The 24,355-nt window shown below is 41.4% G+C and overlaps 1 protein-coding gene and 1 long non-coding RNA gene across 2 annotated transcripts in view; one reads left to right on the top strand and one right to left on the bottom strand.

Moving 5' to 3' along the window:
- Positions 1-6,960: 6,960 nt before the first annotated feature.
- LOC134533950 (uncharacterized) lies at positions 6,961-10,233 on the bottom strand. Its single transcript, XR_010075413.1, has 2 exons — positions 9,953-10,233; positions 6,961-7,251 (listed from the first exon to the last, which is right to left on the bottom strand). It is a non-coding gene; the product is annotated as an uncharacterized LOC134533950 (long non-coding RNA).
- An 11,779-nt stretch (positions 10,234-22,012) lies between these two features.
- Positions 22,013-24,355, top strand: part of LOC134533948 (homeobox protein notochord-like) — a 33,652-nt gene continuing 31,309 nt past the window's right edge. Inside the window, exon 1 of the mRNA XM_063371782.1 lies at positions 22,013-22,070. The gene's annotated coding sequence lies outside the window, so the exon portion shown is untranslated. The remainder of the gene's footprint in view (positions 22,071-24,355) is intronic.

The following is a 24,355-nucleotide window of genomic DNA, read 5'->3' as shown; positions in this document are numbered from 1 at the left end:
AGGATTATAAGAATTATGTAAAAATGATTTTGGTATTGAAAGTTGTGCCTGTTAAAAAAATATATGCTGTAATGCAGCAACGTATCATCAGTAAGGGTGATAGAGGCTGCCATCTTCACATATTATTGTATTAAAAGTGCAAAAATTAATAGTAAGGCATTATAGTTTTGCCAGTTATGTGCTAAAAATTTTTGTGGAATAAATTTTTGTTGTTAACTTAATCAATACTACTATCTTACACATGAGAAAGATAATATAACTTTATTTTGTAGCAAGAACCCATTCCAGCTACTCAATAATTCTTGGTTCTGTATTGTTGCATTTATTTTATAGAATACCAAATAATTTTATTTTATAAAAACATTAATTTTTAACTAAGAGTTATACTTAAATTTCACATTTTTCTGTGTATTTCTATTTAGTTGCAACTAGTTATTATGTTTACAGACTTGTTGAACTTTATTTGCAAACTTTTATAGTGTGTGTAAGTTTTGACAACAATAATTGCTGGTATTGTAAATAATATTCCTAGTCATTTAGTCATTGCATTTGTTTTATACATTATATACTAAAGTTTCGTTAATAAAAATGTTGTGCCATGTTATTGATATTATTTGAGTGTAATTATTTTATCACTCATTACCTGTACACATAGCAATACAATGGTAATTAATTTTAAACCCTTAAACATAAAAATACTGTAAGATCTTATTTCAAATAACAATGGAAACTAATAAAAGTACGGAACATTACGAAGTGTCTGAAGGTAAATTCCTAAACTCCTCACTCCAAAGGTGATCAGGGCACTAAATGGAATCAGAAAAGCTAGGATTTAAATAAATGACATAACTATTGCAAATTATGTATCAGTTTAAAAAAAGGATAAAGGACCCCCACAAAACTACATTAGTCCTGATCTGGCTTGGACTGTCATTAAAACATACACGGACAGCCATTTCCTGCCCAGGGATATGAAGTGATGTTACCGAACGTTGGAACTAGGTAAAATAAATAACTTCCGAGTCTTTTTCGGGGGGGGGGGGGGGGGGGGGGGGAATCACATGTAAGTTGGCCTAGGCAATGCTGACCTGGTTTTGTCAAATACCAACACATTAAATAATACTTAACATCGTACCTCCTGTAGCAGCTGAGCCCAGTTCCCACCCCGACAGAAGCAGCCCCCGCTGGAGGCATGCACCTGCCTACCAGGCGACACTAGTCGAGTGTAAAACCTGTGTACATGCCATATCTGCCAACCTTAACAGTTTTCCCATAATTTGTACGGAAAATAATCTACATTAGGTTGTACGGAAATTCTGAAGAACTTACGTACTTTACAATGGAGACTAACACGTATTAATATTGTAATACATTTTCATTACATATTTTAAAATTTGGGATTACTTTTTTCTACGATTATTCTAGTTAGCATATTCATGGATAGTTTTACTATCATATAGTTTAATTTGGCAAAACATGTTTGTTACATCCCCTAACGTTTACAAAAACAACTGTGCAGGTATTTATATTGCTATATGTGGGTCCGCCAAGACAACTTCCGCTTGTGGGTACAGCAGAAAAATATAAAACATTCAATTACGGTTTTGGCTCAGACTTTGAGTATAAAAACTTTTATACCCAAAGCCAGACCCCTTGGGAGGGTGCTGAAATTTTACTTACACGAGAGCAGGTGCGTTAACAGGAAATAGGTATGAAAATAGGAAATGGGTTCGTGTGGGGCTGGCTTAACTGACCGGGCTGGGACCTAGGCTTAGAATGCTGTCAAGGTCAGTATGTCACACCAAATACCACAGAACAATACTAGACATGGCCTGTTTAGCATGAAACCATGGACATTAGGGCTGCCTCGAGAGAGTTGTTTTGAAAAAGGTGGGAAATTTATAGACAAATAGAGGTTGGCACCTGCTAATAAAAAACAAACAATGGCTGCATCCGAATACTGGCCTAATGGATCCCTTAGCTAAGGGATCCACTAAAAGTGCATCGTAGTGGACGCGGCCATCTTTGTGTTGAATCCGAATTATCACAAGGGATGCCGATGCATCCCTTCACGCATCCACTAACGCGTCCCTACATCCATTAGCTTCGGAATCAGGTTTTATTTTGGTAAATATTTACAATCGCGGTAGATGCCAAAAAAAATGCTAAAAATCCGAAAATACTTTTATTCTATGCTCTTTCACTTCCTCTTTTCAAATCAACCGGCGGAGATAAGAAATTCCAAATACTTTAGGAGATATCAAATTTTTTAATTTCATCATATGTAGAGTCGCGGTAGATGCCAAAAAAAATGTAAAAAATCCTAAAATACCTTTATCATATGCTCTTCAACTTCCTCTTTTCATTAAAAGCGGCGGAGATAATAAATTCCAAATACTTTAGGAGATATCAAATTTTTTAATTTCATCATATGTAGAGTCGCGGTAGATGCCAAAGAAATGTAAAAAATCCTAAAATACCTTTATCATATGCTCTTCAACTTCCTCTTTTCATTAAAAGCGGCGGAGATAAGAAATTCCAAATACTTTAGGAGATATCGAATTTTTTAATTTTGCAATACAAGACCTGTGGAACCATTCGAGCGGCGCCATTTTTGTTATTTTGCCGTGTGTTCGTGAATACGTGAATCGTGAATGCGTGATTAATAAAATGGTTGTTTAGGTCAGGTCAGTTACATTATTAATACTTTCAAACTTAGCCGACATTAAAAATTATTTTGTGAATTAATTTTAATGGATGTTTAGTTTTAAAATATTTATAATGTAACTGACCTGACCAAACAAACCCGGACAGAGGGTGAACAGTAAACTAAAATGGTCGATTAGGTCAGGTCAGTTACATTATAAATACTTTAAAACTAAGGTGATATTAAAAATAATGTGAATTAATTTTAATTATTCTTTAGTTTTAAATTATTTATAATGTAACTGACCTTACCTAACAAACCCGTAACAAAGGATGTACAGTAACAACTCACGTAAATTTTTTTTGTTACTTATTACTTGCGCAACAATATCAAAATAACAAATAAGACTTTAAAATTAGAAACGTTAAAAACTCACGTAAGTTGGAGGCGGTAATTAAACACAGTTTTAAACAATAATTGAACTAAATAATCACGTATTAGTTCATTTGAATTCTGGCCTATCACGAACAATCACGTGACATCATTATCCAATAAAAAAATAGATACTCGTACGTAAACAAGAAACAATGGTGCACGCACGCCGGACAGCCTAAGTTTCACCCCCATAGATCGACATGCACGAACAGTTCCGAAGTATGTCGCTCGATCGGGTAACTTCGGTAGTAGAAAAGCGCGGGCTATAGCTACAGTCGGTGGTCGTCTCTCGGGGCGTGCGCATCTCTCTCGCGGGCTGTTGGCTGGGAGTTCCCTGCGACCTATTGGGTAACCGAAGGCTGGCAGTGCGTGTTGGTTTTGTGTGCGTGCTGGGGGCGGCCTAGCAGCGCCATCTGCTACCGACCGCGTCCCGCGGGTGGCGGATACGGGAGCCCAGCCCGAGAGTTGCAATCTCGCTGGGGTGGCTGTGAATAACCAATAGCAGTCCGCGGACCAATGGCCGGCCTGTGGAGTCGTTATCACGGCTGTCGGGGAGAAAGGTAGCCTGAATGTAGCTCGGCGCGCGGCAGAAAGCAGCTTCGTCGGCGAAGGCACCGCAGGGGAGCTCGATGTGCCTTAGTAGCGAAGTGTAGACGAACTGCGGGCTGGAACTTGCGGAACTGTGGACTGCCGCGCGCGCAACGGAACTGAACAGCGTCGGAATTCTGAAGGAAGAGATGGTGGCGCCTTCAAGTTGGGGCCCTGTTGGAGCCAGTGGTAGCCTGGACGGCGCGACCTTCAACCGACCCGGGAATTTGGGGGGCAAGAGGGTCCGACTCGCAAGATACTTCATTCGCCTGAACGACTTACCCCCACCCTGGCTTGAAAGGTCGTTGGCTGTTGACTGGAAGAAGGAAGATGAAGATGGCGCAATGTCAGGCTGCCTTTCGCTCCGAGAGCCAGCAGTTCGAGCCGGTTTACTGGCTCGTCTGCCCACTTCTGTTTTAACTGTGGCTGCCTGGGCAGCTGTGGCTGGGCTGACGAGTGAAGTCGCCCGCCCCTGGGGGTGCTTGCGCCCCTGGTTAATAATAACCCAGGAGTTCCCAACCTTTAAATGCGGGCCGCAAGGCCCAAGCACCCAACTCCAGCATGGTTGATTTTTCAGCCCCTCCAACTCTTCTTACCTGGACCCTTCTTCCTCTTGTCCAGTAGTTACCTGCTTGCTTAATGCATGTTAATTGATCCCCGCATGAACCGGCCCAGGGTTTTCCCTGTGTCTATGCAGGTTTTACCTGGGTCACATTAGCTAGCTTTTAAGCTAGGCGACCAATGGGGCGTCAGTCATGGCGCCAATTGCAGCCATGGCTGGCCAGTAAACCCCAATAGCACACGATGCACGCGCCCTTGTCCTGCATGGTTAAAAACCCGCATGGTAGAGTGTATAGGCTTCGGCCTGAGACACACTTAGGTCCTCCCCTAACCTGGACCCTCCCCTACACACTTAGAATTAACTTAGGCTAGGAAAAAAATTTATTGCTATAGCTACAGCTTTTGAACGTGAACAATGATATCGTTTTTTGATCTAGCAAGAGATAAATTGCAAAATTGTACCAAAAGTGATAAAGATAACACTATTCCGGGATATGTAGACAGTGAAATCGGTTATAACAATTTCTTTGATGCCTTAAAAAGTGCAGGTTACTTGTTCTGTTAGAAGTAGTGCAGCACAGGAGCAATTCAAAATATTAGATTTAAATTTTCTATAGAAGACGAAGCAAGCAACATTAAAATGTTTATCTTGCTTGCTTCAAATCCTCAACCCTTATATCTGTCAATGAAGGAAATTAATTGAGCTTTCAGCTTGGTGACCTCTAGATCATTACAAAAAAATGAATGGCTATAAAATGCTAATGATATGACAGAATGGATGGGTGAAGTAACGTAAGAACTCTGAGAAAACCAACTAACCACTGCAATGTTTGCTATGTTCCCCACTATCAAAAGATCCATTAATGACCCTGTTGAGAATCAAACCCAGATCACTTTGGTGACAGAAAAGTGAGCACTTAAAAACAGAGACCTAATGTTTGCCTCTAATGACCACATTTATAAGACCACAAACCTAATGCTTATTACCTTTTCCACCATTAATTTAATTACCTTACCTTTACAAATCTTAAGCAGCAGGTAATGACCAGTATACTGAATGAAGTCTTTGAGATTAAGGGCTTATGTGTAGGAATGTTTGCAATTTTTGAAACAGCCCTTTTCGGAATTTTATTATTCTACTACTGTTAAAAGTCTCTTCTCTACAAATTTGCTTTGTTCTCTGTTACTAATTATTATTAATGTAGGGCATCCTCCATCCATTGCATACCTTTAGTGAACATATTAACATATTATATTTTTATTCTCCTCGCTGGTTCTGTACGTTCAACTACAGCTGATTCAGTTGTCTCTTTATATTTTTAATTATTTATTTGTTTATTTATTTCCATAGTTTTCCATGGCAAACAATGCAAAACTTCAATGCCGTTTATCCAAAAATTGGAAGTATATCATATTTTGAAGGTTTGCTATGTAACAAATCATTAGGTATTTAAAAAATTATTGTAATGTTTAAATTCAAGAAAAGTTTTCTGATGTATGTTCTGAGAAAAAGAAACATTTATGGAAGCTTACTGTAACACCAAAAATGAAGTATGATGTTACTGATATCATTTGTGTTTGATTTAATTAATTATTAGTGTTAAAAGTGCATTTGCAGTGCTAATTTCTGATCCCGTTCACATACAAGCATAAGTGTGATAACTAAAATGAAGTATGGCAATTTAAGAGTTAAATGTTATGTTTAATCTCTTTCCCTAACGGTTTGATGAATATTTTAAGTGCAAATTTGCAGTTTGTAGTTCTTATGTTAGATCTAATTCATATTATACAGGCTAATGTGCATTGTTTTATGAAGAATAGTGTTGTAACAAACTGTCAGATTAAATTGTTTTGTTCCAAAATAGAGCAATGCTCTTTGGAACATTGCAGAAAATAAAATTTTAAGAATTACAAAGTCTAGCACAAATATTAATGTAAATCAGCTCCAAGACTTAAGTTGTAAATGTGAAATTAGGCCTATGTGATTACAATCTTATGGCATTAAAGGTCTAGTAAGCCTACCTACATTTGTATTTTAAATAATCCAAGTTCATAAACATTTAAAGAAATTGCTGCAAATATTTCAGTTCAATGAACTGATTCAAATAATAAATTATAGGTTGAAAGATAATCTAGTAATGAAGCCAATAGTATTATTAATTAAAATCTTGTCTGTAATCTCAGAAGTCAGAGAAGTTGAACCTTCATGCAAAACCCAAAGCTGGTAGGCAATAATTTTTTTAATTTACTAATCATTTTCGGGATTTTTTTTTATCAAAGATTGATTAATTTACATTGATTGATACCAAACATATACAAGAACTTCAGAATACAGATTTTCCTTCATATCGAAATATTGTTATTTAAAAAAAATTATTTTCTTTTATTGATAATACACTTATTGGAATTGGCTCTAGAATATAATAGTGAATAATCTGTACTTGTCTATGATTTGTTTTTTTTTTATGTAAGTGTATAGTGTTTTTTTTTTAATGGTTGTTGGCTAGTGTTATGTATGTATGTGCACTATATGCAAATGGTAGTTCTGATAGTATATGTTCATAATAACTAATATACTGATATCAGACTAGCTCAAAATTGGTCTTATTGTACATATATGAATACTTTATAAGATATGTATTGAAATATTATTTGAGTTAAGGAAAATTGTTACTGTAGAGTGTAGATGATTGATTGATTATTGAAAAAAAAATTCCTTCTGACAACCATTAATAATTTTTACTGCTTTTTATTAATCTTCATAAAAATTCACAAGTCACCATGGTTACCATCTTCCAGCCACAAAACAAATATTATCAGTAATTTTAAAATACATCAATAAATATTATCAGTGATTTTAAAATACATCAATAAATATTATCAGTGATTTTAAAATACATCAATAAATATTATCAGTGATTTTAAAATACATCAAATAAACTCGCTGCATTCATGAAATCATTGTTTATTTACATTGGCCAGCCAAACAGTAGATAAAAAAAAAGCTGTTCTCCACAAGCCTGAAACAAAAAAGAAATCAAAGTTAAATGATAGATATTGTACTAAAGAGAAATGAAACTGATAAATAAATGTATCAAAGAAAAAAGTTATGCATACGAGAATGATAAATTAATTTCAAAACCATTTTAGTTAGAAATTTGATACTTTCAATATTTTGGTAAATTCTCATTTATGTACTACAATTAACATTTTTCTTTGTCCTTTCAAACAGATATTTTTTTCCAAATACTTTTTGACAAAAACTCATTTATGTGAAAAAAATTATATGAAAAACATAATTCTATTGCTCTTGTGCTCATTATTGCAGAAAAACTAGGTATTTAACAATCCAAGTAACTACACAATTTCAGAAGTATGTTTCTCAGGGCCTCAAGTGATGTAATTGCTTGTTATTAGCTTAAGCAAATCTAGGCTTTGACTCAAGCAAAATGTTTACAAGTTGAATTAATTTCACGTAATGCATGTCACATAAGCAGTTTTTTTTTTTTAAGTATCTAACCAAAGTCTTCGGGGAGAGTATTAGTAGGTAGGTTATCAAAATTTGTAAGATTCTATATATATATCCTATATGGTCATATTTTAGTCGTATCAACAAAATGCCTACACGAGAATAGATGTCAGCATGTTATTTTGCAGCAGTCGATGGCATTACTTCATAGTACAGTTGTGAAATCACTACAAAATGTGTCGGATGTATATTGCAATGATTTACAATTATTATCGGTAATCGCATAACTGCAGAGTTCAGAGGGTGTTAGAAAATTAAAATATACCACACATTGTTTTTTTTTTGTTTCTAATAATATTAGTTTATATTCCTACAAAGATGGATTCAGAAATTTCCTAGAGTAACAACTTTTCCACACAAACCAAATTTGATAAATAGTAATTCTTAGTACTATGTACTTCGCCAAATAAATTATTTTTAAAGTCTAGGTAAAACTTACCTAAAGAATAATTGCTTACACCATTTTACAGTAGTTATGAAGAAGTTACCTTTCCCTAACCATTTTCATGATTTAACAGCACTTATGTAACTAACCTAACCAAGTATTGCAACTGTGAACTACAGTATAACCCTGTAATTGTTTTCAAGTGAGCATGCGGAAAAAAACATAAGCAGTCGATGGAAATTTAGCCATTCCAGTGTTTTAACGTTTTACCAATGGACTCATTAAGAAAATATAATGTTAAAAACCATTGATCAGTACCCTTGATGCTTGAATTTGCTTAACCAATCCAACAATTATACAACTTCGTTGTGCATCAATAAAGTAAATCAATCATCAATACAGTAAACGTCTTCGATTATACTGCGCTAATTCCCAAAGATATTTTTAAAAAATTGAAATAAATTGTTTAACAGTAGTTTAATGTTAAAGCAGGTAAGTATAAACAATACAAAATTTGTAAAATCATGTGAATGGTTGGTTAGCTAAATTTAAAAAAAGGTAATTTTCTTTTGTTGCTGCTTATCCATAAATTAAATTATAAAATTTTGAAAATACCTTTTCAGACACTAAAAACCTTCCTCTATTAAAACTGTAAACAGTTTTTCTTAATTCCTACTGGTTTTCAAGAAATCACATTTTGCAGGTCACACTAGATAGCTTATGCAGTGAAGCAGCTGTCGCCATTTTTCCCTCTAATTGCATTGCAGATCCTGTGGTTTTCCATATATATAGGAATGTATTTATTTTTTATTTGAATATTATAACCTAATGAAACATAAATAATAGTTTTAAAAAAGTTACGAGTCTCTAATGTGTATCCAAACCAAAACGCCAACCCTTGACAGGGATTTTTTATAGCAGTATGGAGGCGCAAAGCGCAGATTAGTTACCTGCAATAGCACGTAACCTGACATATAAAAGGAATCATTTGTTACAAAATGAAAATTTATTTTATATGTCAGGTTATGTGTTGTCTCACGTAAAAAAACAGAATTTTGCACCTATAAACTGCTAAAAAATATCGCTCTCAAGGACTGATGCTTTGGGTTTGGAATGCACAATAAGGAGTCACATAACTTTTTTAATGTGTTAATTTACGTTTCTGCATTGCAATATCCAAATAAAAAATATACAATTTGTGTATAAAAAAAACAGGATCTGCAACTCAAAGAACAACATGGTGACAGGCCCTTTACTGCACAGGTAATGTAATGTAACCTATAAACAGTGATTTCTCAAAACCCAGTCTGAATTTAGAAAAACTTTTTTCAGAGTAAATACAGGTACATATTTAAAGTTTAAAAAAAAGTGTCCAAAGTTTATTTTGCATACAAAAAGCAGCAACGTGAGATGATAAATTAAAAAATCACTGTAAAATGTATATTGGTTGGTTAGATTAAGTTAGTAACATCCAACCGTTCAATTGATTTTACAGAATTTTTAATTGGCGCTATCCGAAGCTAACCAAATGTAAATTCCACTGTACTTAGAATCACTGTACGTATAATGTTACTAACCTAACAAATTTCACTGTATTTTTAATCCTGCTAACCCAAGGGCAGTATCTCAATATTACAGATTTGTAATAAATAATCCTAACCTATCCACATGTTAAACATGATAAACTACTTGCAGTATCAAACAACCCTCATAGAGAATAATAATTTTAAACATGTCAGGAAGAAAAAACACTTTAGGAATTTATAATTTTTCCTGCAATACCCCAAATTATATTAAGTGCACTCACCTGAATGTAATTCAGCTCTGGTAAAAATTATTTTAAAATATTTTTACTTAAATGCGGTTAACTGCTACACACCAACAGAAAACATTTCTTATGATTTTATACGTTGTGCGCTCATGAACATAAGATGAAATCTCCACACGCTACCTAAAATTTAAAAAGATAAGCCTATAGTGTACAAAAATTTATATAAGAAATGATTACTTGCCAAAAATAACACAAGCAATGTTAACTTGTAAACGGACAAAACTAATTTCCTAACAAATCAAACAGAAATAGCTCAATAACTTACCTGAAAATCTCATAATTAGTAACAAGGAAATATTTGTGTACATTTGGTTTACTCTTAAAAAAATATAAAATAACATTGGTCAACAATTTTTTGATCAATAATGCAATGTTTGTTTTGAACGTACAGATAAAAAAAATAAAAAACAAACCCGAACATGTACGAACCAGCCCGAAGGGCATGTCGATCTATGGGGGTGAAACTTAGGCTGTCCCACGCACGCCACAGGAATGCGCTGGTTTTGTGCTGAAATTTAAAAATTCGATATCTCCTAAAGTATTTGGAATTTCTAATCTCCGCCTCTTTTAATGAAAAGAGGAAGTTGAAGAGCATATAATAAAGGTATTTTCAGATGTTTAGCATTTTTTTTGGCATATACCGCGACTCTACATATGATGAAATTAAAAAATTCGATATCTCCTAAAGTATTTGGAATTTCTTACCTCCGCCGGTTGTTTTGAAAAGAGGAAGTGAAAGGGCACAGAATAAAAGTATTTTCAGATTTTTCGCATTTTTTTGGCATCTACCGCGATTGTAAATATTTACCTTTATTTTGTTTGTGCATAATATTACTTCAGATTTTCAGCATAAAGGTGGGTCTACACTGTATAACAAAACAAGTTATAAAATGTTATATTACAAAGTTATACAACATGTTACAAAATGAAAAGAATGAAAATTATATTACAAGTTATACAACAAAGTTTGACGTCGTACCTCCGTGCCTCTGGGTTAAAGCCCGGATCACAGCCCTGTACCGCAGCGCGCCGCGGCTTTGGGAATGACGTCACTTCCGCTCCATGCGCGCGAGAGCAGTGCGCCGGCGTCCTGGTCTCCAGTCCCGTGCGAGCCACCTTCGAGGCTAGACGCGGCCGCGAGACGCTCCATAAACTCGCCGCTATTATCGCTTTTGGATTCTGTTCTATAGTGTGTATAATCTCTTTTTTATCGTTTTATTTACCGTGTGCGTGAGTGTTGTTTTGTATCTGGCGTGTCCGCGGGCCAAAACACGTGGACTAACACAACTAGCCTGCACCGCACATTTCTCCAGCGCGCGAGACGTCCCTCGGCAGCTACACGGGCCGGACGGTCCACCCCTGCCTCCCCGCAGGAGGCTGCTCTACGCGAGAGAGCTGGCGCCGGGCAACACTAGAAAACGGCCGAGCGACGTCCGCCACGTCTCCACGCATTCTACGGAGACGGGTACGCGACATTTGGCGCCCGTATGTGTGGCGAACTGCAAGTCCACAGGAGAGCGCGTGCAGTGCGGGAAAAGAGTGTACAGTGAGTGATCAGACAGCGTGAAAATCCACCTGGGACAATGGATGGATTCACTTATTCACCTAGACAGTACTTCTGATCTCATCAACGCGAGGACGCAACCATTCCTTTCCCACGTTTTCAACACCTATCAGTTTCACGGTTCAGCTGATAACGCATCGCCGTCTCCCGTCCCGCAACCGGATTATATTTCCCGTCGATTCACCACCACCCCCCTCCAACGGGATAACGCACCGTGGTACCCCCTCCTTTTTCACCCTTTCGCCGTTCTGCCATCGGTGATCTTCGGGGCGCGCCGGCGGTGTTCGGGCGGGCGCGGTGATAGCCTGCGCGGGCAGGCTGCGCAGACGGAGCGGCCACGTGGGCCCCGTGTTTGTAAACAATGCTGCCGCGCGGGTTGACAGTTACGTGCGCGACGTGTCAGCTACCGAAAGGAATGGACCTTGTGACAGGAGAGTGGCAGTGTCGGAACACGTGTACGTGCGCGCCACTGAGGCGCAGTGAGGTGAAGACAGAAACTGCTGAGGGTGTGTTGTTATGGGACAGGGATACATCATCAGAGCAGATGCATAGGGTAGCCCCGAACACAGCGAGTGCCGTGTACCGGGAAAAAGGGGGATGTGACGAGTGTAGAGGCTGCTCGGGCAACCGCGTCGGGTCGATGTTACCGAACCAGAATCCACCGTCGCCGAACCTAATTGACTGGGACACACCTACGAACTCGGCAGCGCCGCCAGTCGCGTACGCTGTGCGGGTTGCCACAGGGGCTGGGCGTATAGTGCTGCCAGAGTTTAGCGGGCTCGTGCACGAAGACCCACGGGAGTTTGTGCGGTGGTGTGAGAGGCGCATGTTACAGTGCAGTGTGCCGGTAGAGGAGTGGACTCAGCGCACAAGCTAACAGTTGCGTGGTCGAGCTCGTGAGTGGTGGACTCTATGGGGGCGATACGATATGCAGTGGCGGGAGTTCTCCACGCGTCTCATGCAGCGATTTGATGACCGCCAGGCAGTCTTGAGCTGCAAGGCCCGTTTCTACGGCGAGGCGCAGAGGGACACGGAATCGGTGGAGAGATTCCTGGCGGGCAAGTTGCAGCTATATCGTCGCATAGCCCCAGGGGAAGCGCCGGAGCAAGCGTTGCCGGACGTGACCGCGTTAGTGCGGGAAGAATTACAACCCTTCCTCAGGCCGTATTGCAACGGGTCTGTTGAAGAATATGTGCGACAGGCCGTAGCCACGGAAGGCAACCTGCAGCGCCTTCTGGGGCGACGGACAACTATGACCACTCCCGGACGAGAGCCCAGACACGAGTACAGAGCGCCCGCTCTCCCAGAGGGAGACATGCAGCTCGAACGTCCACGGCAGATGGTAGCACGGGCAATCGAAGGCCCACCGAGTGGCAGACGACAGACCACCGCACCAGAGTGGCGGAACGCGGGGAATCGGCGGGACGGAGGCCGACCACCCCAGTGTCGCCTTGGATTTCGCAGGACACGTTCCATTGGCACCAGGACTGCCCAAGACAACAACAACAACAACAACAACAACTGGCGGGAAACGGGCAGCAGGGGGTGTAGGACCAACAGTTATGCCCCCCACACCACCTAACCTCCTTCCCGAAGCCAAGGCCGAGACACACATAACACTGGGACAGCTCACCACCCCTGATGACCGGCTGATGCGGGTACCCGTCACTCTGAACGGGAGACCGACGGCTGCTCTCGTAGATACAGGTGCGAGCCACGTGTTCGTGGCCCAACACTTGGTGCCGCCAGCGGACGTCACACCGAGACGCTGTGCACTGCGTCTGGCCACGAGCACCGGAGTCGGGACAGCCATCGGGGACGCCATCATAACGGTGAGTGTGAGGGAGCTGGTTACCCAGACGGCAGCAGTTGTAGTAGAGGGACTCAGGGAGGACCTAGTGCTGGGACAGCCTTGGTTGGTAGAGCATGACACAGTGATAGCGCCGGCCTCTGGGCTAGTGAATGTTGGCAAACATGAGCGCCTGGCAGTGTATGCACTAGGTAGAGCACCACCTCCCCCGAGAGAGCCCACGAAGTTAGAAGATGTGGACAATGATGTACCCCCAGAGTATCAGGATGCATTCAGGCGGCTCATAAGGGAAAGGCAGAGCATCTTCGCCACTGCCGACCCACTCAGGTGCACAACGGTGACAGAACACCGAATCCCCACTATGCACGACCAACCAGTGTATGAGGCCCCCAGGGGATATGGTTTCCGCGAGCAACGGGTGATACGTGAGCAAGTGCACGAAATGTTGCGAGATGGTGTCATTGAACCCTCCAACAGCGCATACAACTCACGCATCGTCCTTGCTGCCAAGAAGGATGGGACCATGCGCTTCTGTGTGGACTTCCGTCCCCTGAATAGTGTCACCATTAGTTCTCCACCACCGCAGATCAGTGTGGACGAGGCCTTGGCAGGCCTGGGCAATGCACGAGTGTTCACGACCCTTGACTTACGTTCGGGGTATTGGCAGGTGCCAATACACCCAGGTGACAGAGAAAAGACTGCGTTCACGGTGCCCGATGGTAGACGATTTCAGTTCTGTGCCATGCCCTTCGGGCTCAAGTGCGCGCCGGCCACATTTCAAGCTATGATGGCCCGCGTACTGGAAGGGTACATTGGCCAGTTCGTGACAGCCTACCTCGACGACGTGATTGTGTACTCCAAGACCTGGGAGGACCATGTGCAGCACTTGTCCCTGGTCCTGGAGCGGCTCCAGATGCACCACTTGACCTGTGCCACACAGAAGTGTCACATTGGACGGAGAGAGGTGGAGTTTTTGGGGCATGTGGTGGATGCTGAGGGAAATCGTCCGCACCCGATGCACCTGGCGAAAATTGCAGAAGTTGAACCCCCTAGAACCCGCAAGCAGTTGCAGAAGCTCTTGGGCCTCGCCAACTGGCTGCGGAACTATATCCCGCAGTTCTCCACGCTCACTGCCCCTCTGACAGATCTTTTGTCACCACGACAGCGATACCACTGGACACCGGCTGCACAGCAGGCGCTGGACAGCTTGAAGGCGGCTTTTCTCCGATGCCACACTCTGTCACGGATAAACCCCGAGAGGACGCTGTACGTGCAGACGGATGCGAGCGCCGAGGGGGTGGGCGCGGTGCTATATCAACGAGACGAAAATGGGGACAGGTGCATAATCGACTACGCCAGTGCCAAGTTCGGCCGCGCGGAACGGAATTACCACAGCAATGAACAGGAGTGCCTGGCTGTGGTATGGGCACTGAAGAAATACCGTCCCCACCTCGAGGGTAGGCAATTTGTATTGCGCACGGACAACCAATGCCTCACATGGTTGCGGACCCTCCAGGGGCGGAAAAGCAAACTCGTGAGGTGGGCGCTGTTTCTACAGTCGTTCGACTTCGTTATGGAGCACGTTCCAGGAGTAGAAAACGAGCTGCCGGATGCCCTGTCACGGGACCCTGAGGAGGGATCGTGCCTGAAGGACGAGGTATCTTGGGACGAGATACTGCCACCTGGCCGTGAGACGGATCACCACCACCCAAGGGACCCAACCTGCCGCCTGCTTGCTCTAGGTGTAGACGACGACCCGCCTCCTGCGGACATGGTCGAGCTGAAACGTCGGGTGCACGATGCCCAACGCACCTCTCAGGATGCTGAGCGCAGACGCGCGAAGCAAATAGCGGAACCATGTGAGACCTGGACTACGAGGGACGGTGTGCTCTACATACGAGGACTGGGACCCGATCAGGAGTGGCGCACCTATGTCCCACCGGAGGCACGTGAAGCGGTGCTGCGCTTTATGCATGATCACGACCTGGCCGGACACCCTGGGGCAGACCAAACACGGCGGGCGGTCGGTCAGCACTACCACTGGCCCGGCATGGCCCGGGACGTGCGGAAGTACGTGAGGACTTGTGAGATGTGCCAAAAGCGGAAAGCGCGGCGGAGCGACGGGATGGAGCAACAACAGCCTCGCATTCCCACTACCCCTTTCCAGTCCGTCGCGCTGGATGTCATGGGGCCATATCCCCGCACAGCCCGGGGCAAGAGATTCCTGGTGGTAGTGACCGATCTCTTTACCCGTTGGGTAGAAGCTTACCCCACCAGCAATGTACGGGCCAACACCATTGGGACAATATTGCAAACGGAATTCTTCCCACGTTGGGGCTACCCGAGAGACCTGCTGACGGACAATGCCAGCCAATTCGTCGGGAGGCAGTGGCGGGAGATGTGCAACTCGTGGCACGTCGAACACCGGACCACACCTGCCTACCACCCCCGAGCCAACCCGACGGAAAGGCGAAACCAAGAGTTGAAAGTCCAGATGCGCATAAGGCTGGGTAGCGACCATACTAAGTGGGACAACCATCTTGCAGAGGCTCTGTTTTGTATCCGTCGCAGAAACAATGCAGCCACAGGAATGACCCCGGCGGAAATGGTCCAAGGCCACAATTTGCCCTTGCCAGGAGAATGTACAGCCCACGGGGTAGCCGATGAAGAAGAAGATCCAGAGGAGCGCCGTCAACGGCGAGAGGCAGAAATGACAACAGCGCTCGAACACCAGAGGGCCTATACTCGCCAGATAACACCGCAGACGACCCGAATGCCACCGGAACTCCAACCTGGAGAACTGGTATACGTGCGCACGCAGCCTCTGTCCAGCGCGCCGAAGAACTACAGTGCCGGGTTGAGCCCCAGATGGTCGGGACCACACCCGATCCTTAAACGGCTAAGTAGGAGCACCTACCTAGTCCGCCTTGATGGACGGCGGGCGCGAAAAGTGCACCGAGACACCATACGGAGAACATCAGTCCCAGGAGAAAATTTGGTCTCTGAAGATGTCACCCTGGTAGAAGTGGACGAAACGCCTACTTCCGACGACTCGATCACACCCCGAGGCATGCGGGGCCTGTTCCATGCCACCCCCAGCCCCGAAACAGCGACCCTGGTAACAGCAGGAAGCTCGGCCACAAGTCCGAGGCGACGCCGTCGGAGACGCACGACGCGGACACAGATCGATGACGTCACCGGGATGCCCGAGGCGGGCGCCGATGCGGCGGGCGAACAACCTCTGGTGACCGAACCGGACGAGGAGGAGGCAGCTGAGCCACTCTCCCCCACCCGAGGTGGATGGGGACATGGTGCCTCCCTCGCTGATGCAGAGTTCAGAGTCACAGTCGAGGAGCCGGCTGAGACGACCCCGAGACGCAACCGGCGACGTCGGCGAGCCCCACGTTACTTGGCAGACTATGTCACAGGCTCGGAGCTGGACGCGTTTGTGTACGACTACCCGGCGAGTACGGGGCGAGAAAGGCGGCCCTAACTCCAACGACCGCCGTGGGAGAGGGCGTCCCGATCCTGCTGCCTCGGGTGGAAGCACGGACGGCATTGACCCGGGCTTATCCAGGGGGGGGGCATCTGACGTCGTACCTCCGTGCCTCTGGGTTAAAGCCCGGATCACAGCCCTGTCCGCAGCGCGCCGCGGCTTTGGGAATGACGTCACTTCCGCTCCGTGCGCGCGAGAGCAGTGCGCCGGCGTCCTGGTCTCCAGTCCCGTGCGAGCCACCTTCGAGGCTAGACGCGGCCGCGAGACGCTCCATAAACTCGCCGCTATTATCGCTTTTGGATTCTGTTCTATAGTGTGTATAATCTCTTTTTTATCGTTTTATTTACCGTGTGCGTGAGTGTTGTTTTGTATCTGGCGTGTCCGCGGGCCAAAACACGTGGACTAACACAACTAGCCTGCACCGCACATTTCTCCAGCACGCGAGACGTCCCTCGGCAGCTACACGGGCCGGACGGTCCACCCCTGCCTCCCCGCAGGAGGCTGCTCTACGCGAGAGAGCTGGCGCCGGGCAACACTAGAAAACGGCCGAGCGACGTCCGCCACGTCTCCACGCATTCTACGGAGACGGGTACGCGACAAGTTATATAACTTGTTATGAAAACATGAAGAAAATTGTTATATAACACCATGTTTTATAACAAAATAAGTGTTATAAAACAAGTTATATGTTTCCCATGCAGTGTCGGTAAAGATCAAAGGAAGTTAAATAACTTGTTGTATAACATGTTGGCCGTTTATCCACACTTGTATGCATGTTTAAAAACATGTAACATGTTATGAAACAAGTTGTATTACTTGTTATATAACTTATTATTTAACTTGTTATGTAACATTTAATGAAACAAGTTGTGTAACTTGTTATATAACATGTTACAAATATAACATGTTTTTGTTATATAGTGTAGACCCACCTTTAGATTTGTTTAAAACATTATAAGCGAAAGTGATAACTTAAACAGAGACAAATGAAGATGTTAATAAATATAATCAAAATACGAATTTACACTTAAAGGATAATTCAAAACTCATAAGTATTTTTAAAGTTTACAATTTATAAAATGTATTTTATTTGGATCGCTAACATGTATAACATACACGTTACATTATTTTTTATTGGTAGGTATTTATTATTTACGTTTTGCTGAATATACATAGATATCCCTACACAAAATGGCTGCGTGAAAATTAGTACGACTGACAATCAACAGGTGGTGCTAGCAGTAAAAGTATTCGAATACTATCCATCCATTATAAATTCGTCCTCTACATTATGGTTGCATTTGCTAAGGGATGTAGGGATGTGTGTGCTAAGGATAGGGATGCAAAATCGCTCTTAAAAACATCGATATCACGAACATCGATGTTCAAACGAAAAAGCATCGATGTTAAAAAAACATCGTTCTGACAACCGATACATCGATGTTTTAACCGATGTTTTTAAATATCAGGAAAAACATGCCAAAATGATTTAAATTATAGTATGTAGCGAAAAACCATACCTACTACAGGTCCACAATATCCACAAGATAGCTGTGAAAGTTGAGCGGTGACCGTAAAATTATATAGCGGAGAAATAACGATAAAGGTGTACTGCACTGCCCTTAAGTGGTTTCAAGATTCTGTATCGGTTGTTTTATGCCTAAAAATTACTCCAAAAACACGCCTTTTAGCCATTTTCACTCTACTAAAAACACAGTTTAAAAACTTAATCCGCATTCAAAAGTACCTTTCGGTATTCAGCGAACACTTAAATGCTTTTCGTAAACATACCCCACTCGGATATCTTGAGTAGTTTTCAAATCACGTTTTTCCTGAAGGAAGCTCTGTGCACCGTATGCAGGGGCGTAGCCAGTAAGGGGGGGGGGGGGGAAAGGGGTTCAACCCCCCCCCCCCCCCCCTTAGCACCAAATCTTTAATTAAATTTCTTATTCATCACTCAAATAATTTCATATTAAAAATTAATAAAATTTTTACCATTACAATATTTAAATTTAAGTACCGAAAACTGCTGAAATAGCACTATTTTACACCTTAAAATCCAAATTTTCCCGGGGAAGGACCCCCGGACCACCCACTTTAATACAGGGGGGGGGGGGGGGCATGCTTCTTAACACCCCCCATACACAAATCCTGGCTACGCCACTGACCGTATGTGTGCCCGGGCAGCCTGCAGTTAAGACACAGGCTTACTTAAAATAAAATTACCCTTATTTTTTATGTTTTTAGTTATCATTTCGTGAATATATTGTAAATAGTACAGATCATGAGAGATCTATCTATCCAAAAACCATTGCGATACGACAATTAGTTTTCAAGAAACTTTTTTTTAAATTTTCGATACTTATAAAACTTACATTTTTAAGTATAAATAAATGTTGTAAACGCTAAACCATTTTGGTTGGTATCCTTATTTTTTTTACAGTATTTGAAGAAGTCTATATTCATTAAAAAAATAACTATTTTTTACACAATTTATTTTTAATTGGAAAAAAAAAAATAGGGAAAAAGCATGAAGTGTATGTGCAGGTTTAAAATGTAACATTAATTTTCTCGATAGAGCTAGCGAGACCGTATCGGTACCAATTAATAGCTTGTATGTACAAAAAGCTATGAAATTGTCCATAAAGTCTCGCTGCTTTTATCCTTATATTTTTCAAAATTTAAAAGAAAATTCTTGTGTAAGCAAATTTTTTTTAACGGTACCTATTTATTTTTTCCAAATGATTTTACACATCTTAAAGTACTGGGAAAAAATTGATACTGAAATCAACCAAATAGTTCAGTAGGTATTTACAACATTTTTGATACCTACTTAAAAATGTAGGTTTTTATAGTAAGTATAGATAGTTAAAAAATTGTATCTTAAAAACTAAACGTATCGTAATGTTTTTTTATATCTTCAATAAATATTCATGAAATGATAGCCAAAATATTATAAAAAACTAGGGTAATTTTAATGATGAACGATGTCGATGTTTTAGACTTTTTCGTCGATGCATCGGCGATGTATCGCTCTTCAAAACATCGATGCTAACATCGATGTTTCATGAACGATACATCGATGTTTTGAAAACATCGATGTATCGTTTGCATCCCTAGCTAAGGACGCATCCCTATGTATTAGGGATGGGAAATATAGTTCTTTGGAAAGAACTAGTTCGTTCGGAACTAGTCCCTTCAAAGACTAGTTCTTTAGGAACCGTTCTATTGAACTACATCGGTCGCGGACTGTATCGCGGTTTCCAAAATATTCCATACCTACATGACACCAACACAATCGTTACAGACTTTTTGTTTTATGGGCATTTCTTTTTCTATAAATAAAAGAGGCACACAGTAATCCGATGCTTGTAAACAATATCTCCCATTACTAGAGACACGGAAATTTCGCGAATCGCGAAATAACACCGCAATTTACCTTAATTCGCGACAAAACACCGAAATCGCACAGCATCGAGAAATAAAACTGATAATAATGAATTAGACCACCCATGCAAGACATCGCGAAAAACAAGTAAACACGACGTTGACGGCACATCGCCATTTTTCTAAGTTTCAACATGGCCGCTTTGTAGTAATGAAAGTAAATAATGATTTACAGTATTCCCGTCACGTAATCATTACAATTTGAAACGAAAGCAGTAATTGCAATCATAAACTAATTAAAAAGAGAAAAATGTACCTGAGCATCAACACAAAGTTAATAAAAAATACCGGCGATGTTTTCAACACAATATAGCTGCCATGATTTTCAACCCGCTGTATTTACACATTAATCTTGTAGAGAAATATAAAATTTTAATTCTTCCTTTCATGTTGAACAGTTAACAACCTCATGCTTTCAACTACGTTTGACTGGCTTGGCAACCTACTCGTTAGAGCTGTAGGTGTAGCAAACCGTATGTATTCGGTACTGACTGAGTAACGGGTGCGCCATCTAGTATCGAGTAACGAAACGTTACACACGGCTGGATTTCGTTACTCGCATTTTTCGTATGTTTTATGCATGCGCGCGCATATTCGATGAATTTACGTTACAAAGAACGATGTTTGTTTATTAAGTATAATATGGAAATTTGTCGTCCAAGTTTTTTACTGTTTATAAGAAAGTATTTTTTACAAATTGGAAATATGTATGTTTTTGTTATTTATTATCGCGTATTTTCACGTTTTTTGTTGTTTTTATCTTAAAAGAGATAATATAATAAAACCGCTCTAATGAGATTTAATTGTTTCTTGGTTAACAAAAACTGTTAATTATCAAATATTGTTAATTGTTTATATTCTATTTATTATTATTTACGTGACGTCATACTGTACGCGTACGCAATACGACTCGATTCGTTGCTGCAACATAACATTGCATGTTATGCGGTATCAGAAGTAACGAGTAACGTAGCGACACGATAGTAACGAGTACTAATTGTTATAGTAACGAATACATACGGGTACACTTTTTTTCGTTACTTTTACACCTCTACTACTCGTAAACATGAACACATGGCACTACGCCGATTGATAAGCAAAATCAGTGACCTTTAACTGCCGTAACTACACTTCTCAGCAAATGCATTACGACCGCAGAGCAAGTGAATACGGCGTCAACGGGACAAAGAACAGCAGCAAGAAATATTAAAAGAATACTAAGTTGAGACATGCCGTGCCGAGGCAGCGCGCTAGGCGACACCGGGCCGTGCCGAGGCAGCGCGCTAGGCGACACCGGGCCGTGCCGAGGCAGCGCGCTAGGCGACACCGGGCCGTGCCGAGGCAGCGCGCTAGGCGGCACCGGGCCGTGCCGAGCTGTTTCAAGCCTACAATTTTTATTTGCCAATAGTGTTGACTTTAGAGTGCAGTATACGAGTATACGCCGTGCCACTATTATTTAGTCAAGCAAAACTTGTAGGTCATAAAACCATTCTCAAAAGTTAAAGTAAACATGAAAAACCAAAACAGCGAAATAAAACCGAAATTTGATTTTTTCAAAACGAAATTTAAGGAAAAATAAAACCATTTTTACGGGACTCTACCCATTACAAATGAACGACTATCATATTGTTTTTCTTTCACACAATTATTACATTTTTGAATGTGTATTAATTTATTTTCTGCAAGTAATGTGCTTATTTTCACATGTGTACAAAACAAAATAATGGTATAGTGTTTTCTCATCTGTGACAACCTAAGCTGATTTTTTTCGTACTGGGTAAGTTTTATTATGTTTCTTTAAATTTTAGTGTAGTTTTTTAATGTGTGGTCTATGTGTAATTAAAGTTTAATTTAAGATTGTATAGGCTATCTGAAATTTTCACGTAATTACACTTATTTACGTGACACGTTTTTTAATGCCAAAATGTAATGTAAATGTCTAAAGAATATTAGATAAAAATTAAGAGTTCACAATCGTCAAACGATACATCATTGCGCAAGAAAGAACGAAAAGAAAATAATGACCGACAGCCTAACTACGCAATTAAATAAACTTACTGTGTGAACTATCTATGTCTTTGAACTATCTAGTTCAGTGTGTATATGTACTCCCTTTCTCTTCGGTCTTCGTAGTTCAGATCAGTACTTGGAACTGACGAACGACGAAGCGATGGGGAAATATAGAAAAGGGGGGGGGGGGGAAGAGACCAAATAAAGAACAAACGTAAGAGAGGGAAGAAAGCAAGAAAGAAAGACGTGGAATATTGTTTGACAATGTTTGGTGGGGGGGGGGGGGGGGATCTTTCGCGCATGCGCAGTAAGAAACACGCAAAGAACGAAAGAACGATTGTTTTTGGTAATAGCGAACTAGTCACCTAGGGATCCAATCTTTATCTATGTAGGGATCTTTCGCGCATGCGCAGTAAGGACCAAACAGACTAGAAGAGGAGAAACACGCAAAGAACGAAAGAACGATTGTTTTTGGTAACAGCGAACTAGTCACCTAGTTCGCTCGTCAGAACAGTTCAAAATGAACTGGTAGTTCGCGAACTACCCATCCCTACTATGTATTCGGATGCAGCCACTATCTTTTAGTCGGCATGCCTGTGTTTCCAGCCAAAAAAAAAAAAGTCACCGCTGACGTGCAGGAACTTCACTTAATGGTATTAAGTTACAAAAGAAATGTTATACACTTGTTTTGACAAAACGATACAATAAAACTAATATATCATACTAGAATCCGGGTATAAAAAAAACCAACAGTGATGGTGAACTTCAAAATTCTCGTACAAAAGTGTACGAGATGCAACTTTACCTCGTACAACGTACACAGGTTCTAAATTCTCGTACAAATACGATAATTCTCGTACGTATGGCAACACTGATTCCCATTACCAAGCTTCAGGGCGCGGTTACACGGGAGTCTGAACTACTTCAGGTGAACATGATCAGCTGTACGGTGCGGTTACACACAGTCTGAACATGTTTCGTTCGAGGCCATTTCCCATTTAACTTAAACAGGTTGGCAAAGTAGTTCAGATCGACATATCTTCTACATTAGCCTCTGATTGGCTGTTTAGAATATAAACAGTCCTTTGCAGAAATTCAAGATGGAAAGTGTTCCTGGCACAAGTTAGAGTAATATTTTACCGAATGCAACAAAAAAAATCAATAGGTTATTATATATACTTTTTAAATTTTATCCTGACCTTAATTATCTTAAAACTGAGATAGGTACTCTCGCTCAAAAAATAATAAAAAAATTTACTGTGCATGTTGTCTGAATTCCCGATTTGTAAAAAAATATTGAGCAATATGAAAACACATTACATTTCTGCTGATAATTCTGTATAAACAAGTGAGAAAATCCCGCATTTTCTGGATACAAAATAGAGAAGATCAATAAAACAATCATTCGTTGACAGTAGACAATCGGCTTTAGAGCCACAGAACACACTTTTCAGCAACGACCGTGTAACCGTACACTTTCGCGTTTGTAAACGTGTTTACTTAAACATGTTCACCTGAAGTAGTTCAGGGTCCCGTGTAACCGCGCCCAAAATGTGGTTTTATCCTTGGTTAGTGCGTACCATAGACAAAAAGGTTATAGTGCGTACCAGCAATCTGATGCTCTCGGGGCGAACACGAATGTAAATAAACGTTTTCCCATTGAAAGTAATGGGCGTATAATTTAATGAACAGTTTGTGTGGTAGTAAATACAATAATTCGTCGTAATTTCACAAATATGTTTGAATTCATAGTATTTAGAGTATTCATGCGTGATTCCAATCAACATTATTCTTCTTGTATTGGAATAAATAAGCTAGTTCGTGCGCATTCTAACCTTGTGTTCCGTGATTCAGGGAATTGTGCAGTAAATGCCGAACAAATTTTTTTCAGAAAGAATGCATAATTTTTGGTGTAACTCGTCGACATGTTATTAAATAATGATTGAAAGCCAGTAGGCGTCTTCTTGTCCATCTCGTTTGCTGGAAAGAATGTGTGATATTTGTGTAACTCTGTGCTTACTGCCATGCAACGTGTCTCGATTGTACAAAGAT

Source organism: Bacillus rossius, chromosome 7, assembly GCF_032445375.1.
Source record: "Bacillus rossius redtenbacheri isolate Brsri chromosome 7, Brsri_v3, whole genome shotgun sequence".
NCBI lineage: Eukaryota > Metazoa > Arthropoda > Insecta > Phasmatodea > Bacillidae > Bacillus > Bacillus rossius.
Note: the sequence above shows the minus strand (reverse complement) of the source record. Positions and strands in the feature narration are given on the sequence as shown.